The 17,686-nt window shown below is 57.2% G+C and overlaps 1 protein-coding gene across 1 annotated transcript in view; it reads left to right on the top strand.

Moving 5' to 3' along the window:
• ZCCHC24 (zinc finger CCHC-type containing 24) overlaps window positions 1-17,686 on the top strand; it is a 63,669-nt gene that overhangs the window by 33,210 nt on the left and 12,773 nt on the right. The window lies entirely within an intron of this gene.

Here is a 17,686-nt window from a genome sequence, read left to right as displayed (position 1 = left end):
GAGAGGTGGTCTGGAACCAAGTAAGGAGCACACGTGGGTGAGCTCCAGGGCCCAGGGATGGTGGGCTTCTGGGGGCCTTGCCTATATGGAGTTACTGCCCTGCTGTCATCCCTGGGGAGGGCGACATGCCCTCCTGGCCAGTGTCAGATTGAACAACCCTCTCCTGTGGCATGGCGGCTCTCTGAGAGGCCCTCTCAGGGAGCTTGGTGGGGTCCCAGCGCTGACAGGTGGCTCCAGGAGGTGCTGGGAGGGCTGTCTGCAAGTGGCCGCCCTTCCTCCCTCCCTCTCTGTGTTTGCTTCAGACTTTCCCCTAGCGCCGGACCGGGTCGGGAGTCTACTCTCTGCCCTGCCACTCACAGGCTGTGCAACGCTGGAGGTCACCTCACCCCCACCGGAGACCCCGGTGATCACCTGCTGTGGGTGCCGCGTGGGCTGTGGGCCCAGGGCGCCTTTCCCTCTGGACTCCAGCTCTTTCTCTTCCTCCTGGGCCTTCTCCCCTTTTAAAGACTCGACACCTCTTCCCCTGAGTCTTCTTTCTGGGCTCTGAAGAATCAATTGTTCTGGGGCCTCGAAGGCAACTTGGAGCAGTGGGAGCGACTTGGGCCTGAGTTCTCGCGGTCTGGTTGTTTCCAGTGTGGCCCCTCCTGCACTGAGCCTGTTTGCTCACCTGGCAGGGGAATCTGCGTGTGAGTGTGTGTGTATGTGTGTGTGTATGTGTAATTTTAGCACTGCCACGGGGTAGCTGGCCCCACCTCCACATCAGCTCTGGGACAGGGTGGACCCTATCCCTGAGGGCACCTTACACAGGCTCAGGTGACAGGTTTATAGGCAACTCTTAAGGGTAGGCCTCTGGGAAAGAGCCAGGACAGATAGTTGTCACGAGGCTGTGACATCTACCACAGGCTTCTGCCCAGTGACGGCCAGGCTCCCTTCCATCCATCACTGTCAACGCAGGGCACCGCCATCACCCTCCCCTGGTCCTCCCCTCCCTCTTCCCCTCCCCCAACCATCAGCAGAGAGGGGGCCCCTGGTGGACCCCCATAGCCATACAGGATGGTTGAGGCCAGACAACCTCAGAGTCATTCTCTCCCTCCCAAGGGCTGACCCAAGTCGGGGTGGGGCAGGGGGGACCCTGTCTCCTGTTTGTCTCCAGAGCCCCCCACCTTTCTCCTCTCTGCCACCCCTCCCCAGACTTTACCAGCAACTCCTCTCACCAGCACTTGGCCGCAGCCCCTCCCTAGCTGGTGTCCCCACATCTGGTCCCTCCCCCCACCATTCAATCCGTTATTCATGCGTCCTGCTGGAGACCTGCTTGAAATGCCAGGCTAGTCCTGCCACCCCTGATTTTAAACCCTTCCCTGGAGCCCCATGGCTCCTGGACTCCTGTCCAACTCTGCAGTGTAGTCCCAGGACCCTGTGTGGTCTGACTCTCGGGAAGCCCCCTGTGCTTCCTGCCACCCCAGCCCTCTGCCCCAAATGCCTTTCTCACAGGGACCCCACTCCACTTCATCCGCATCTGGCTCTTCCTGAATTCCTGTGGCCTCCTCCCGAGCCATCCTGGTCCCGTCCTCCCCAAACACAGGGCTCTACTCTTGTAGATCACCGTTCAAGTGTGTTACTTTTATCAGTTGATTTTGGCGTGTGTTTGAGTGCCAGGCACTGTTCCCAGTGCTAGGGACATGCCGCGGTGAACAAAAACACAAGAGAAGGATGCAGCTCACACTGTTGTGGGATGACAGATCCCACTGTTGTGGGATGATCGATGACAATCGATACAAATGGATGTGCTGTAGGGTTAGGTCAGGTCCAGAGAAGGCATCAGGGACAGCCCCTCTGAGGAAGGGACAGCTTGCACAGAGACAGAGGAAGCAAGGAACAAGTGATCGGGGAGGCCTGTGGGAAGGGCAGTCCTGGCTGAGGGAACAGTAGGGACAGAGGCCCTGAGGGGAGGCAAGGAAGGGCTCAGGCTTTTCGAGGAAGGGCAGGAAGGCCAGAGTGGCCCTCCCGACAGCTCCAGCTCAGAGGGAGGGCTGGTTGGGAGGAGAGGGGCTGAGACACAGGAGGGAGCAAGTCCCCAGCACTGGTCTCCCTTCTCCCACCTCCTCCCCCAGCTGGGCAGCCTTCCTCTGGGGGACATAGATGGGCACTTGTCTTGAACCCCCCCCTCCCCCTGCCCCTCTGAACACTTGCAGTGGGGACAGGAAGTGTCGGCCCTCGCCTCCCAGCTGCCCGGGTGGGATGCCACCGAGAGGGCCGGCCTGCCCAAGGAGGGACAGAGGCCCTATTGAGCTCAGTCTCTGGGCCGGCGGGGACAATAGCCACACTGAGGACCAGGAACATCAGCCGGCATGCTTGTCCAGGAAGTCGCCAGGCTGCTGCCCGCCCCCCTCCCCATGTCTCCCCAGCCCCTTCTGACTTTTTCCCCCAGCTACTTTTTTCAGGCTGAGAGTCGTGTCCAAAATGGTCACTTTGTCCATCACCCTCCTCCCCAGAGGCCCCCTGCTCTGTGCCAGACCCGTGCTGGGCCCTGGGATCAGAGAAGAATCAATCCCACACGGTCTCTGTCCCCGGGGAGGGGACGGAGGAGGGGGCAACAGACACACCAGCCAAGCGGGGCATCCTAAATACCTCCAACAGAGATGTGCAAAGCACAGTGGCCCGCAGTGGGCAGGGGTATGTCTGCCGGGAGAGCTGGTAGGGAAGGCTTCCTGCAGGAAGCGTCGTAAAGCGCTTCTGCATCAGGGCATCTGGGCATCTGGGCAGCTTCTTAGTCGGTTCAGCATCCAACTCTTGGCTTCGGCTCAGGTTCCTGGGATCGAGCCCCACAGCAGGCTCTGCACTGATAGCCCAGAGCCTGCTTGGGATTTTCTCTCTCCCTCTTTCTCTGCCTTTCCCCTGCACGTGCTCTCTCTTTCTCTCTCTGTCTCTCTCTCTCTCTCTCAAAATAAATGAACGTAAAAAAAAAAAAAAAGCGCTTCTTCATCCGGGGTCACGTTTTGAAGGCCCAACAGCCACGTGGCACAGACAGGGCAAGACTAGCATCTATTATAGGCCCAGAGGTGGAAGGAAGGAGTGGTCTCGGCCTCACAGCAAGCCAGAGCCCATGCCGGGACTCGAACTCTCTCTGCTCCTCCAGCCTGTGCGCTATCTCCCCGTGGAACGTTTGCACCGGAAGGATCTTCAGGGACCACCTAGTCCAGGAATGCCAGCACACGAGTGATGCCAACTTGTGTGCCAACACACAAGTCACGTGGGCCTGTCACTCCCAGCCCGTGGGCATCGCGAGGCGGTCATCACCCCAGTCACGCCATTCTTGCCTGTTGAGCGAGCTAGGGGACAGCTGCAGGATCCTTCTCAGCACGGTCCTCTGGTAGCAGGTGGTGGGAGCGGCCACACAGCACGCAACACCGGCCCTTCCTGGTGCCGTTCCCTCCTCTCATTGACACGGGGACACTGAGAGCCAGGGAGGGAAAGGGCTGGTCTCAGGCCACAGAGCATGTCGGTGCGGCGTGTTGAGGCTGGGATGACGGTCTAAGTCATGAGGCTTCAGCGGCTGGGGCAGACCCGGCATGTGGCTCCCCTCTGTGAAGGAGGGGCCCCGCCGGTCTGTGCCTCCAGTCTGTGGGGGCACCAGACCTCTCTCCCAAATGTAATTCCTTGAACGAGATGGCTGGTCTTTTCTCTCCTACCTGACGGTAAGCTTCTGGGGGCCAGGGTTCCAGCTGTCTTGTTAGCTGCCCTGCTCCGGTGCCTTGTAGATAGTTGGCACTCGATACATGAAGTGTTGAGGGCTTGAATGGAGGACCCTGTGGCGAGAGGGGTAAATGCACGCAGAGACCATTGCTCCTCAGTCCCTTCCCCACTCCAAGCCCGCTTGTTTGGCCCCCACTGGCCTGCAGAGGACAAGTGAGACCCCCAGGGACAGCCTGGGCGGCCCAGCCACCGAGCTGGTCACATACATGCCAGTATATGGTAAGCCGCCAGCCCGGTCAGGGTGGTACTTGAGGTTCCTGTGGGGGAACCAAGACCCAGAGAGCCACAGTAGTGAGCTTACAGAGGAGTCTTGCAACCTGGGCAGGGAGCTGAGCCAGAATCTCCTGACTTCTGGGCACCCAACCTGGCCTCCCGCCCCCACATCTGTAGCTCAGGGACTGACTTTTCCTGAGAGCCGGGCCCCTTGGGAGCTGTGTGTGCCAGGGCCGAGGCAGACAGCCGTGGTGGGGGGCGGGGAGGAGATGCCTGTAGGCCCCGAGTTCCTTTGCTCTCCTGAACAGACGGGGCCGGAGCCCCGAGCAGCCAGGCCCCCTGCTCCCTTCATTGTTCCCCGTGATGGTTTCCAGATGCCGAGGAGCCCCAGGTTTGGGGCTGAGCCAGGAGAGCCAGGCCAGCCCTCCCCCAGCACCCCGCCACCACCTCCGCCGCCAGTCCCATGTTCAAAGAGCCGTCGCCCCGCTCCAGCCCAGCAGCCTGACTGTCCCGCAGCCAGCCCAGCTCCGGCGGTCAGGAGCCCAGCGCTCCATTCCCGGCGCTGACCCTCACTCCCCGCATGGCTTGCGCTAGTCATTTGCCTTCTCTCTGTGCCTCGGTTTCCAGGGCTGTAGAAGGGGCCTGTGGGGAGGGCGGGCAGGGTACAGAAGACAGTGTCGATGGACGCTGCTCCTCTAACAGACTGGCAGCAGTCGCATCTAGAGCAACGGTTCCCAATGTGCGTCCCCGGCCTAGCAGCAGCAGCGGCAGCAGCACCGGGAACTTGTTAGAGATGCAGATTCCCAGGCCCGCCCCAGGCCTATTGGTTCTGCACCCCCAGGGTTGGGACCAGCAGCCTGTGTTCTAACGAACTCCCCAGGGGGCTCTGACGCACGCTCAAGCCTGAGGAACAACCTGTGCTCTAGACTTATGAGCCTGGGCATCTGGGGTCAGGGAAACGGACCCTGGAAAGGAGCCTTCGTTCCCCGGTAAAGGAAATGGGTCGATGATCCGACCACTCTGCTGACTGAGTGAGATAGTTAGCACTGGTCAGCCTGGTTCCCACACCACCCTGAGGGCAGGTCCCTCGTCTGTCTGGCTCATGCCACCGTGTCAGCGCCTCAAAGGATCTGGCCCGGAGCCCTAGCAGAGGGGCCCGTGCACAGGTTGCAGGGCACAGGTACACCGCATTCCCTCCCAGGCGTGAAGGCTTCCAGGGGGTAAGCCCCCCGCTGGATTGGGCTGGGAGACGAGGTATTCCGGATGGCAAGACGGGTGTGTACAGAGTTGAACCTGAGAAGGAGTACCAGTAGCTAGGCCCCCTCTCCTGACATGGGTACACACTCTCTTTCCTCCCTTCTCAGGGCACCGGAAGGGTTATTTGTCTTGTGGGGCTGCCCACAGACAAGCGCAAGGACACTTGCACCCCCAAAAAATCAGAGCTGGAGGCTCTCTGGGAGGCACGTGGCACTGTCGGAGTCAGCCAGGCCTGGCTGTGCAACCTTAGGCAAATCTCCCAACCTCTCTGTGCCTTCCCCGTCTGTAGGGGTTATACCCGGGGATAGAACGGCTGGCGGAGGTTACGCTGCACATAGGCAGGAACTGGGAGGCTTGTATAGCTGGGGAACCTGGGACCCGGGGAGGGGAACGGGGCACCTGGGGGCACAAAGCAGAGCTCGTGCAGAGCCACACTGCGCTGAGCACCCTTGCCGTTGGGGACAGTGGGGAAGGGACGGTTTTGAAGATTTTTTCAGTCCCTGGGTGGAAAAGCAAGGTCAGCTGCGGCCTGGGCTGTGGGGGTGAGGAATGAAAGGCTTGCTGCCTCCTTGTAAACGTTTGGAAAAGTCACATAAGAGCAGCTCTTCCTCTGCTAGGGCCCCACCCCGAAGAGGAAGACCACAGGTAGGTCTGTGCTGTGGTCTGATGCCTGGCAGCGACCAGGAGAGGCACACGTATGCGTGCCTGCACACAAACACTCACGTGTCCACAGGCACACCCACCCTTCCGCCCGTAGCCCATTCTCTGATTTCCAACACCATCTGACGCAGTGGAACCCCAGTAAAAGCTGGTAGATACCTGGGCTGGCCCCCAGGAGCCTCTTAACTTTTGCTCTGTCCAATCACAGCTGCCACAGGTGACCTCGAAACCATGGTCTTCTGGACCTCGCTTGGCAATGAGGGAATTGGACAACAGCCAGCAAGACCGGGGTTCAAGGCCTGCCTCTTACTTGCTTGGTGACCTTGGACAGGTGACTAAACCCCTCTGGGCCTCTGTTTCCTCATCTGGAAACGGGGTCACAACAAAGCTTACCTGCAAGTCAGGTGCATGGCCAGCGCTGGCACAGTCCTTTCCTGTCTGTGGCTGTTGTGGTCTCCTGAGCAACTCAAGCCCCAGCACTCACCTGCTCTGAGCTCTCAGAGGTGGACAGCTTGCTTCTCTTTCTACCCCTCTGTGGTCAGATGAGGAGATCGAGGCCCAGAGAGAGGAGGGGCTGATGTGAGGACAGCCCCTCCAGGCAACCGAGGGATCCCCAGCCCTGGCCCCTGCCAGAGTGACCCCAAACTGCTGACTTTAGCGTTTTACTGGCCAGGGTAGATCAGGTTTCTTTTCTGGCTCTCAGCCACCCTCCACACGTTTCCCCATCGCTATTTTGAGCTGAGTTCCCCTGTCCCCTCCTCCCAGGGCCGTGGCCCTTACACCGAAGCCTCATCCCAGGTTAAGATTGCCACTTCGTATCCTACCGCCTTCCTGTCCCCAGCAGCTCCCCTAGGATTAGTACAGAGCCTTCCTCCGGCAAGGTAGGGCTGGGCTGGTCACATGTGGCCTGGCCTTGCCAGGGACGGCCTCAGATGTAGAGCTGGGGACCAGCCAGCCTATGGGAATGGTGCTGCCGGCCTGAGGCAGCCCTCCAGAGTGGTCAGTGCAGCCCAGGAGGGGCGTTCTGGGAGAGGAGGATCCACACCAGGCCCAGCCCCAGCAGTGCCACCTCTGGTGTGTGACCTCAGCCCCGGCCTGCATGCTTCACCCATCATGGGCACTGCTCATACCAGTGTCCCCTCAGCGGTCCACGTGCTCTAAGACCCACCCAGGGTGCTCAGAGGGAAGCAGGAGATACGGAGTGCTCCGCTTGACCGTGGCACACTTCTAAAATTTTTTTAAACCATGTTTTGAAGGCAGGGGAGGGGCAGAGAGAGGGACACACAGAATCCGAAACAGGCTCCAGGCTCCAGGCTCCAGGCTCCAAGCTGTCAGCACAGAGCCTGACGCGGGTCTCAAACCCATGAACTTCGAGATCATGACCTGAGCCGAAGTCAGACACTTAACCGACTGAGCCACACAGGCGCCCCCCACGGCACCCTTCTAGACTGATGGGAAATAAGAAGGCAGAAATGGTTAAATTCAGGATGAAATCTGTGGCATGCTGGAGGCAGGGTCAGGGAGGGACATGACCCACAGCCAAGCCAGTGGTGCAGACCGCAGAGTCCCCCTGGGAGTTTGGGGAGCTGGGGCCTTCTCTGGGGGAGGGTTGTCAGTGCAGGAGCCTGGGACTCAGAAGATGAAGTAAGCACCTCAAGGAGGGCAGTTAACTCTGTCTAGGAGTGGGGAGGCAGGAGCCTTTGAGCTTGGCCTTGAAGGATACCTGGGCATTCACGAGGTAGAGAACATTTGGGGCATAGGAAACAGTAGGAGCAAACGCATGGGCCTGGGGGGTGGGGAGCAAGAAGGACACAGCATTTGCAAAAAAATGATTTTGTTGTCGTTGAGTGTAAGTTTTGTAGGCGGGCATAGCTGCCTCCAAGTAACCGAGGTTAGAAGGTCATCTGGGTGGGGGGGCACCTGGGTGGCTCAGTCGGTTAAGCCTCCCGACTTCCGCTTAGGTCATGATCTCCTGTTTCATGAGTTCGAGCCTTGTATCGGGCTGGCTGCTGTCAGCACAGAGCTTGATTCGGATCCTCTGTCTCCCTCTTTCTCTCTGCCTCTGCCCCACTCACGATCATTCTCGCTCTCACTATCCAAAATAAAAAAATAAACCTTTAAAAAAAAAGAAGAAGAAGAAGGTCATCTGGGCCTGATGGGGAAGGAGCCTTTGGTGTTTTGCCTCAGTCCTGCAGGTTGATGGGCAGGGAGTGGGGGTGTCCCAGCCTGCTGTGGTCATTAAACCACAGGGAGACTGCCTGGCTGAACCCCGGTTGTGGCTGGAGCGGGAGAGGCGGCAGTCAGAAGAAAGGGCTTGCAGAGCAAATGGGCCACCCAAACAGGGACGTGCAGGGACCTGGAGCAAATGGTTGTCCGACTCCGTAGCATCCAGCTATGGGCAAACCGCAGGGCGGTTGCGGGTCTTACAATCATCTCCTACAGTGGCCGCGGGATGGGCAGTGGTTCTCTCTGCAGCCGCGGGAGGGGAGGAAAATCCAGATCTTTTGCAATCGCTATGATTCGGATGTTTTTCACCCCTTTGGACCGGCCCCTCTTCCCCTCCCCGCCCCTAAGCTCTGATCCATGTGGTTTGCTGGTGGAGGAAAGCCAGAAGCAGGAAACAGATAACTCAGGGAGTGGTTGTTCATGTGATTAAAAAGTCTTGGCTTTCCAAAAAGTGTAGCCCAAAAGCACTTCACGTTGCCTGGCCTCGGGGTGGGGTTTGGAGAGAGGGGTTTCTGCCGCCTCCTTGCCAGGGCTCCTCAGGGCACAGGCACCGGGCTGGAGACATGGGGGTGGGGTGCGGGGCCCGGAGGGGCTTGGTCTCCGGGTGTCCGTTTCCGCTGTAGTTCGTTTCCCGCCTCCTCTCTCACCTCGTCCTGTCACTCTGTGGCCCTCCTCTCCCAGACTCTGCTCCGTCCTGCTCACTCTCACCCTTCCCCACCCTCCCTGTCCCTCTTCCTGATGTCACTCCACCTCTCTTCCCTGCCTCTCTCTGCCTCCCCCTTGTTTTCTCCTCTCTCTCTCTCTCTCTCTCTCTCTCTCTCTCTCTCTCAGCCCTTCCCTCCTCTCCACACCCCCACTCCATGCCCCCTCCCCAGGGTTTTCCTGAGACCTTTTCCTGGAACTGTGAAAGCTTCCATTGTTCCCCGGCACTTTGACAAACCCTAGTGTTGTGGAATCAGGATGGCATTTTTGCGGTGGCTTTGGGCTGGGAACGGGGTGGGAGGGGTGACAAGAGGCTGGGCTTTCTGGGCGCATGCTGTGCTGCGGCAGGAACCCAGAAAAGGGGAGGGGGCCCCGGGGGAGGTGACGAGGACGCCTGTGCTCAGACAAGGGGGCCCTTGAGGCTCCAGAGGAAACCCAGGGTGGCCTCTTGCCTCGTCCCCCCTCCCTCCCGGCAGCCCACAGGCCGTGTGGCCCAGCCCACCTGTCCCTCTGATCCCTGCTTCCTCTGGGGCCTCCGCAGAGCCTGCAGCTGCCTGGACCAGTCCTGCTTGCCTCTGTGGGCCGTGTGTGTGTGGACATGTGAGTGTGGGGGGCTTTGGAGGGTCCCTAAAGCAGTGTCCCAGAGCACAGGAGAAGGAAACGCGTGGGTGTCAACACTGGACAGACTTGAGCTCAGAACTTGGCCCCGTTGCTTACTCATTATGTGACTTCAGACAAGTCGCTGCCCCTCTCCCAAGCCTCAGTTTCCTTATCTGTCATTAGGGTTACGAGTGATGATTTTGGAGGGCTGTTGCATCGATTAGAGATAATCTCCAGTGCCGAGCACTGGCTCCGTGCCTGTCACCTGGAGGGTGAAATGTGGTCTCTGCCTGAGGACATGGGTCCACGACTGTTTCAGCAGGTGTTGAGTCCCACTTGGGCCAGAGCGTGTGGCTGCCGGTGTCCATAACCAGTGTGGGCCGCAGTTGGAGAAAGGGTCGCAGGGCTGGCCCTGTTGGCAGGCCCCACCGTGAGAACTTTCCTCATCTGTCTTCCTGGAATGTTCCGCTGAGCCTGGCGCAGAGTAGGTGCTCAGGAAATGTTAGTTGAATGACTGAGTAATTGAGCTGATGGCCAGGGGCTGGGGGTCAGAGGTGGGGTCGTTCTGGGAACAGGCTTGTTCTCTAACTTTCTCACAGCCATTTCATGGAGCGGCTGTGCAGGAGGAGGAAAGCGTTGCTTTGGAGCTAGCAGATTGGGTTCAAATCTCGACTCCGTGGCTGTGGGGTGCTGCACAGGTTGCTTGACCTCTCTGGGCCTCACTTTGCAATTCCATCAAATGGAGAGGCTGCCGTTGGGAAGCAGCTGGCACATACTAAGTGCTCACTAAACGTCAGTGTCTCAGCTTCTCCAGAACAGCCCCCTTATTTGCAGGCGAAGAGACTGGAGATGAGCATGGGAGGACCAGGGCCCAAACCCGGGCGTCTGGCCACAGCCCCTGTTCATTCCCCATTGTCCCAGTCTCGAGACAGACAGTAGGGAGGGCAAAAGGGTAGGCCTGAGAAGGGCTGGGGGGCTCAACAGAGGGGGATCCAGGAGAGGGGCAGTGCCCCCCTCTGGTGGGGGGGCCCCAGCATCCAGAAAGAGCCCCCAGAACCCTCTTGAACTATCTAGGAAGGGCCAGCAAAACTGCACAAGGGGTCCTGGGACTATGCACCAGTCACCCCTGCCCCTTCAGCCTCTGTGGGGAAGGGCATCTCACACTTCTCAGACCCAGGGCTCTTCCTCTCCCAACTCTGGGCCAGGAGTACCCAGGCACCCGGCTGCAAGAAAGCATGCAGACAGGGTGGGACAGGGAGCCGGTTAGGAGCCCATCTGTTCCTTATTTCCTCCCCCTGCTCCTCCTGGCTCCGGCCCTCGCCTCTCAGCTGGATGTACCCTGGGCCGGCCTAGAGCTCCACAGCAGAGAGGGGAGTGTGAGTGGGCCTGCCAGGCACACGTTGACTTATGACCTCGGAGAGGACCCTGCCTAGCGGTCAGTGCCACCCTCACTCTGGATATGGAGAATCTGAGGCCCAGAGAGGGGAAGGGACACCCCCAGGGCCACCCAGCATGCCAGGACCCATGACAGTAGCAGCCGTTTCCTGTTTCTTCCCATCCTGGCCGGGCGGGTTCCTTATCTGTGTGTAATCCTGGCATGTTGCAGGGCAATTGAGAGAGTGGGCTTGAGTCAGATGGCTTGGGTTCAGATCCAGACTCCACCACTTGCTGGCAGTATGGCCTTGGGCAAGTTACTTTGACCTCTTCGTGCCTCAGTGTTCTTGTCTGAACCTGGGACTGATCATACTTAGCTCATAAGGTAGGGGTTGTAGGAATACAAAGGCCCTGACCAGAGTGTGGCTGTTACTCTGTCCCAGAGCTTGGCTGGGCGTAGGCTGCTCTCCCAGGCAGGCAGAGGTGGTGCGGCCAGGGCTGGGGTGAGGCCTGCAGCTGGGACCACAGCCAGAGCCCTATATCCAGGGAGCAGAGCCCGTGCATCCTTGGGAACAGAACCCGGCATGGAGTCCTAACGTGCAGGGGACATAGCCTCAGCAGGCCCACCCTGCTGCCCCCTCCTGGGCCCAGGGTCCCTGGGACTCTCTGCCACAAGCTACCAAAGGCGACAGTGTCCTCTCCCTGCAAAAGGGACTCCATCTAAAAGGGGCAAGAGGACAGCAAGCTTCACCCTCAAGGCTTACTCACTCTGGGTGGGACTCCAGGAAACAGGGGCAGGGACTGGCAGACTGACCAGCCAAGCTCTATGTCATGTGACAGGTGTGGATACTTCCCAGCTGTCCTCAAAATTGAGGGAGTGGATGGAATCTAGGAGGTGGGAAGTCTGCTGGGTGGCTGGGGGCAGGGCCACCCTATGGACATGAGTGCCGGCCAACAGAACCAGCAGCAGACTGGCCAGGGTCCAGCAAGCCCCAGTGGCCACACCTGCAGGGGCAAAGGGGGGGACAAGTATGGGTAGAGTTGCCATCTCTGATGGGTTGCCACCGCCTTGGGAAAGCATAGGGCGCCCCCTCGTGGGCAGGAGGGGCTCGCAGGCCAGGGAGCGGCAGGATGAACCGCCAAAGTCACACCTACTCATTAAAGACAATTCCTTAATTAGAAGAGAGGATCCTGTCTCCCGGAGGCAACCTCTGAAGGCTTCTGGCTTCCGGCCGGCCCTTTTCGTGCACCCTTTTCCTTTTTATGGGTTTACTCTGGGAGCAGCCCATGTCCTGTCACCTTGTCCTGTTTTCTTTATTGGCATTTCCCCAAACCCTTCAAAAAAATTCCTCATGAGCATCTCAACGGCTTTGCTGTCATTCATCCGAGGGGTGTAACATCATTGAGGGCACCAGGGCACTGGTGTTGAATGTTTAGCTCATCGTAGCTGTTCACGTCATAAACAATGCTGAACATTCTTGAACACCCCGTTGGTCCGTATCTCTGATGGTTTCCTTAGGACGGCTGCCCGGAAATAGATTTGCTGGGGGAACGGTCATTTCTCAAAGCTGCGGGAAGGCTGTTCACCAAACTGTGCTGTAGGGATCTAGCAGGAAATATACCTGTTTGGCCCCACTCCCGGTGGTGTCTGGGAGTGCCCTGTCTCCACCCCTGCTAGTTGGCCCTCTCCGGCAACAAGACTTACAAGCGCCCTCCCAGTAACCTGGTCCAACGGTCTGACCGAGACAGAAGTCCCCTTGGCAGCCTCCCTGAGAGTGGTTTACACAACCTCTGCTTGCATACCACCAGTGACAGGCAGCTCACCATCTTACCATCAACCATAAGAAATCTCCTGAGCTGTTGGGAAAAAAAAAAAACCAGGGAGCCGTGCCCAGATAGCGTCAGCATCATCTGTGTCTCTTCCCAAGCAGGAGGCTTGCCCACAACCTGCCCAGCTTTGCTCTCAGCTGCTGCTTGGCCCAGGTTCTCCTTTCTACCCCCACAGCAGCCCCCACCGCCCACTTCCCAGGCTGCCCTCCGCAAGGATTCCAGCCACGGTCTGGAGGCCGGAGGATCCAACCCCTCCTCCCGGCTCAGTCCCCGGCTTGCTGTGTGTCCTTGAGCCAGTCATCTTGCCTCTCCGGCCCCCAGAGGGCCTGTCTGTGCTACCAGGGTGGTGTCGAGCACCAGTGAGCTGTGCCCGGGGCTGATGCGATTCCCCAGAGCCGTACGTGGCAGGGGCCCGGGTCAGGAGAGCAGGTCAGGCCTGGCATCGTTCCCAGCCCGGGCGGGTGGCGGCCCCTGCAGAGCCGTCGGCAGTCAGCGTCTGTTTCATGTTGAAGTTTATGAGAAGAGGCTGGCCTTTCTGGGAGGAGGCAGGGGGAAAGTGTGGGGGGTAGAGAAGTCTTTGTTCCATCAAAAATTCCTCCTCCCTTTGGCCCTGCCCTGCTCTGTAAGCATAAACAGTGTTGGAGTAAGTCCTTCCAGGAAGCGGCTCCTTGCTGCTGAGCTGAGAGCTGCCCTCTGGCCTGTCTTCCCCGGCTTCCACTGCCTCTTTACCCCTGCCCTGCAGGCCATTTCTCCCCCTGTGACCCGCAGGAGGGCAGAGCCGCCAGGCTGGGCTGAGCAGAGGGGCTGAGGACGTTTCTTCTGAGTACAGCCCTCAGCTTTGTGGTAGAGACACATTTGGGGGGTGACGGACAGAAAAGGGAAGCCAAACGCAGCCTCGTGGAAAAGCCCGCTGGGCCTAGTCCTGCTTCTCAGACACTGGAAGCTGTTTGGCGAGTCCTGCCCCTTCCCTGTGCCTTAGTTTCACCATCTGTTAAATGGGTTGATGATATTCCTTGCCCCACAGGGTTATGGGAAGAGTCGAGCGGGAGCCTGATAGGCTGTGGAGCCCTGAGCGCAAAGCCCCGCACACAGGTGGCCCCTTGTAAGCGTCTCCCCTTTTTGCTCTTCCCTTGTTCTCCGCCAGCAGCACCACAGAGCTTCCGCGGCCTTCCCCTGTCTTTCTTGGTTCTTCCCTGAAAATTCCAGAAGGTGAAAATACCTAATGCAGTCCCTGTTTTGCCTGCCACCTCCTCCATCTTTGGGGATAGTGGGCCCACCCTTTACCCAGGTGCCCTCCCATCTTTGGGAGCTTTCCTCCTGTGATTTACACCCCCCCGGGTCTCAGCCCCAGCCTCTGCATCGCCCCGAAGGCAGCTGCTACCCCTCCCTGCACCAGCCCCAGGAGAAAAATCATCCTGAAATTGCTAATGCTCAGTGAGCACTTGTAATGTCCAGCTGTCAGCTAACACCTTCATATGCATGAATGCCTCCCATCCTTCCAGCAGCCTGGGGAGGCGGGCCCTCACCACGATCCTGGTTTCCAGATGAGGAGACCAAGGCACGGAAAGGTTGAGTAACTCACTCGGGGTCCCCCAGATAGTCCCAGCAGAGGCAGAATGTGATCACCGGCACCTGGCCGTGGCATCCATGGTGTGAGCCATGTCCCACGCAGGGGGGTGCTAGTGCCTGTCCTGATGGCAGGGTGGGAATGGGGTGCTGAGGACATCTGGTCCTGCAGGAGGCGGTAGCCCCTGTCCCTGGGCCCTGCCCAGCAGTTCACGCTCCCTGATGGATGGCTCCAGAACGGCTGGTTTCTAATCACACGGTGTGGTGGTGCCTTCCGACCCTCCCCTCGCTCCTTCCTCTCATCTGCCTGCTTCTGTCTTTGGTGCACATTCTGTGTCCTCTTTTTCATGTGGGTTTCCTTCTGAAGCAGAGACTCTTTGGGAACCAAATTGTCGGCTCTGCCCCATTCCTCACCTTTCACTCTGCTGAGTGACCCCAGGATGCCTTGCCCCCTCCCTCTGATACCCTGCCCCCTGCCCTTTGCCCCAGCTGCAGGGCCTGTCAGTTTCTGAACCAAGAAGCCTGTAGGGCCAGATCCCAGAGTGGGCCTGACTGGTGATGGCCCCCACATTTCCCCCTTCAATCAAGGAGTCTCACAGGCTACCATGGGTGAGGCACCCCGTGCCTACCCATCCTAAAAGGCACCTTTTAAACGTAGGTGCCTTTATGAATGGAGACACCAGGGAAAGAGTGCATCTAGTATTTATTTCAGGATTACTGGGAAGGGAGGCCGTAGAAGCTAGAGTTGCTTTGAAGCTGTGGGTACCAGGCACCAGGTAGGCAGGGTGGCACCAGAAGGGGTCAGAGGCATCACTGCACACCCACGGACCTCAGACCAACAGAGCTCAGAGCATAAGTTGACCCCTCTACCGCAATTTGACTGGAGCCTGGATGCCGACTGCATGCTGAGTGCTCCCCTCGGCATAACCAGCCTCCCTCACAGACCTGCCAGTGCTGAGAGCCAGCCCTGCCTTGGAGCTCAGACTGAACGTCCTCCCCAGGATATAATGGCCTCCAGGAAGGCCAATAAAGATCTAAAGACATTAGGCAGCAGGCCCAAAAGATCAGGGCAGTATTGTTGTCACTTGCTAAATTCAGATTTACACACTCAGTAATATGTCCCTTTTTAGTGATTTGCCTGAAATTCTAGTAGGCTGTCACCAAGTGGTGGTATTGGCTCTTGGGAATAAGAGACGCGGTTCCTGAAGGAAGAAATTATTGCTTTACGTGCTGCTATTATTCTATGTTCGTAAATAACAATAATAACGAATACTGCTGTTTTAGGTATCAGGCACTGTTCTAAGTGTTCTACATGTATTATCTCGTTTGATCTTCAGAATAGTCAGATGGTGGTTCGTGTCATTATCTTTGCGAGTAATTTGCGTAAGATCACAGAGCTGGGATTTCAGTCCAGAGTCTGTGCTCTTAACCTTTATGTGCTACTTTGTGAATGGGCAGTTGCCCAAACATGACTGTAGAGAACGGATCACCCTGGAGCCCAGAGCTTCTTAAACTTAATGGCACTAACAAGAGCCCTGGGGCTCTTGTTAGAATGCAGATTCCTGTTCAGTCGATCTAAGGTGGAGCCTGAGACCATGCATTTATAACAAGCTCTCAGGTAATGCTGCGGATGCCAGTCTAGGACCCACACTTTGAATATCCGCAGTGGAGAACGTGTGTTTAAGCCTGTGTCAGACCCAAAGCCTACAAGTGCCAAGTACGTGACGTAAACGCAAGGAGCGGCGACACGGAAGATGTGCAGTCATTGTGCTGGGGCCACCCCTCAGCCTCAGTGAATAGTCACCTGAGAGATTTCTGGACCAATGTGGTCCTAATTTCTAGGTGGAATCTCCCGTTTTCTTTTTCTTTTTTAATTTTTTAAAATGTTTATTATTTTTGAGAGAGAGAGAGAGAGAGAGAACACAAGCAGGGGAGGGGCAGAGAGAGGGGGGGACACAGAATCGGAAGCAGGCTCCAGGCTCTCAGCTGTCAGCACAGAGCCCGTCGCGGGGCTCGAACTCACGGACCGCGAGATCATGACCTGAGCCGAAGTCAGCCGCTTAATCAACTGAGCCACCCAGGCGCCCCTGAAATGTCCCATTTTCAAATACTGAGGTGACTAATCCAAGTTTATAAAACACCTTGCAGCTTGTACGTGAATGTTCATCGCAGCATAATTCATAATAGCCCCAAATTAGAAACAACCCAAATGTCTATCATCTGATGAATAAGTAATGAAATACAGCATGTCCACACCATGGGATAGTATCTGGCAACAAGTCGGAATAAAGGTGTGAGACGTGCTCCTACATGGATGATCCTTAAAAGCATTACACTGAATGAGAGAAGCCAGACACAAGAGGATGATTATTGTGTGATTCCTCATATATGAACCATCTAGAACAGGGAAATCTCTAGAGACAGAAAGGAGATTGGTGGTTGCCCAGGGCTGGGTAGGGTGAGAAGGGTATAATGGATATAGGGCTTCTTTTTTGGGGGGGGGGGACAACCAAATGTTCTAAAATTAGATTGCAGTGAGGGTTAATATAAAACTCTGTGAGTGTACTAAAACCCACTGAATTGTGCACCTCGTACAGGTGAAATGTGGGGTCTGTGAATCATATCTTGTTAAAGTTGCTTCAACCAAAACCAAAAACACCACGCAGGAGAGAATTAGTCTCTTTAATAGGTAAAGTGCAGTTACAAGTCAACAAGAAAAATAACAAACCCCAGCAGAAAAAAAAAAGATCACAAAGGACACACATTAACCCGCGTGACACATTAACCAAGGAAGCACAGTGGTTCTTAAATGCACGGGGAAATCTCTCTTGCAATAAAAGACAAGTCAAAGCCACTCTGAGAAGACTTTCTACCTCTTAGACTGGCAACAGTGACAGCGATTCTGGCGAGGGAATGGGACATTAAGTTGGTACCCCTGCAGGGTGGTGGGGGCGGGGGCCAGGGGCAACGCGTCATTATCCTTCAGAATTGAAAGTGCGCATCCCCCTTGACGCCGCGGTTTAATCTCTGGGGATTTATCCCCCACACGTCCCCTCACACGTGCAGAATGTGATACACACACACACACACACACACACATGCACACACAATTACGCATTGTTGCACTGCGATAGCGGAAGAGTGGGAGAACCCAGGTGCTCTGTCGTGGTGCTTGGCGAGCGCCGCAGAGCTCGCATAGACGCCGCGCTATACAGCTGTTAAACAGAACACGGCAGGGCCGTTTGTACTGATGCAGGGAAGAGGTGTGTTATTGCATATCTCACAATAATAATATGCCCGAGATAGCTTACTAAGAAAGGGAAGATGCAGAACGGAAGGTGTAAGGTGTCCCTCGAGTGAGGGATGGGGACGTGGGTGCGTGTCTATATGGTGTGTATGTTTGTAAATGCAGAAGCCATCCCGGGGTGGTGTAAAGGAAATGAAGAAGGCCTCCACGAGGGGAGCTGTGGCCGGGACCAGGGGGAGGGGAGATACACCTTCCGGG

This window comes from Felis catus, chromosome D2, assembly GCF_018350175.1.
Source record: "Felis catus isolate Fca126 chromosome D2, F.catus_Fca126_mat1.0, whole genome shotgun sequence".
NCBI lineage: Eukaryota > Metazoa > Chordata > Mammalia > Carnivora > Felidae > Felis > Felis catus.
The sequence above is the reverse complement of the archived record's forward strand: the minus strand, read 5'-3'. Positions and strand labels throughout refer to the sequence as shown.